We start from the raw sequence: 1,374 nt of genomic DNA, 5'->3' as shown, positions 1-1,374 counted from the left end.
ATATAATAACTCCAATTAAGCACAGCGGTAATGCGATACTATAAGCAGAAACATTCACTCTAACCATTGACAAGGAACTTTGGTGCCGTCATGTGGCCAAATAAACTACTACATAATGGCAGCAGCCAGTGGCACATGCCAAATAACATATTTAAGGATATTTACTTCTAGTCATGAACTGAACACTCGGAGCATCACGGTGAAGAATGGCAAACAGGAACACAACTTGCACGAGGAGGTAACAGAACTAACTCAGAAATACAATCTTCCCTTCTGGAGCAGCAGTGCAGTACCTCAAACCTCTGCCTACGTCATTTCCCACAACTCCACCCCAAACAATATTGCGGGACATAAAATCTCAGAGCCTTTTATACACTGAAGTTGGACTAGATGGTATATAATGATGTGCTACGTAATCGCTAGGAACACACCTATGTTTGCATAACATAAACACAGTGAAGCTGGAGGATGAATGCTAACTTTTTTCCACTCGATGAAAGTTAATGTGGGGGTTCCCGATGATTAGGGACAAATGCAGTTGCATGTCAAGATGCTGTAAACGAACCAAACTTCAGTCAGGAGAACAGCTGAGATAATCCATCCACAATACGAGGTTAGTCATTAATATAGTGCAACAACATGGGAATAGAGCAGCTGTGAGAGAATTCAACAATAATGAATCAATGGTATGTGTTAAATATCAACACTTCACCGAGTTCTTTCGATTCCTCATTGGCATCTAATGGAAGACAACACACTGCTCAGTAGACCATTTTACACTTTTATTACTTCCAGAAGGGAGATGCGTCCTACATGACACTGCAGTGAATCTCCAAATGGCAGTGTGCGCTTAACAGTTTTATTACAAGCTGTCTCACTCTAGTCTAAACCACAGTATTCTAGTACATTTCCACTGAGAGATGATTCCCTGTTATCTACTTCTACAGACAACTGTGAGCGAGAGTCTCCAACATTCTACCACTAAAGGACACGTAGTCTAATGCCTTTATTATCAGGGTCGTGTCCACTTATTACTACACTATACAGTTATATGACATTTTGGTTAATATAAAGCATAGCATTGAGGCGCTTCAGGTAATTTTCATTTTCACATTTCACATACGGAAGTGGAGGAAGCAAGAAGAATGAGTTGAGTAAAGTTTGACTTATCTTACTGTTTTGTTTTGCTTAATGCGCCTTATGATCCGATGCGCCTTATGGTTAGAAAAATTCGGTATTTCTATTCAACTGTGCATGAAAATGATTGTCTCCTTGTAGAAGCAGCAGCATTTGAAGGACCAGGCACCCTGAAGAGGATGAGGGACACTATTGAGAGACATGTGGAGTCAAAGAAGTACATGTTTGAAGAGGCAA

At 40.4% G+C, this 1,374-nt stretch overlaps 1 long non-coding RNA gene across 1 annotated transcript in view; it reads left to right on the top strand.

Annotated features, from left to right (window-relative positions):
• The window catches only part of LOC102200836 (uncharacterized), a 2,720-nt gene extending 1,358 nt beyond the window's left edge, over positions 1 to 1,362 (top strand). The window contains exon 3 of the long non-coding RNA XR_312523.1: positions 1,279 to 1,362. This is a non-coding gene — a long non-coding RNA (uncharacterized LOC102200836). The remainder of the gene's footprint in view (positions 1 to 1,278) is intronic.
• Positions 1,363 to 1,374: the final 12 nt, after the last annotated feature.

This window comes from Pundamilia nyererei, unplaced genomic scaffold, assembly GCF_000239375.1.
Source record: "Pundamilia nyererei isolate P.nyererei 1_Seehausen unplaced genomic scaffold, PunNye1.0 scaffold01403, whole genome shotgun sequence".
Taxonomy (NCBI): Eukaryota; Metazoa; Chordata; class Actinopteri; order Cichliformes; family Cichlidae; genus Pundamilia; species Pundamilia nyererei.
The sequence above is the reverse complement of the archived record's forward strand: the minus strand, read 5'-3'. Positions and strand labels throughout refer to the sequence as shown.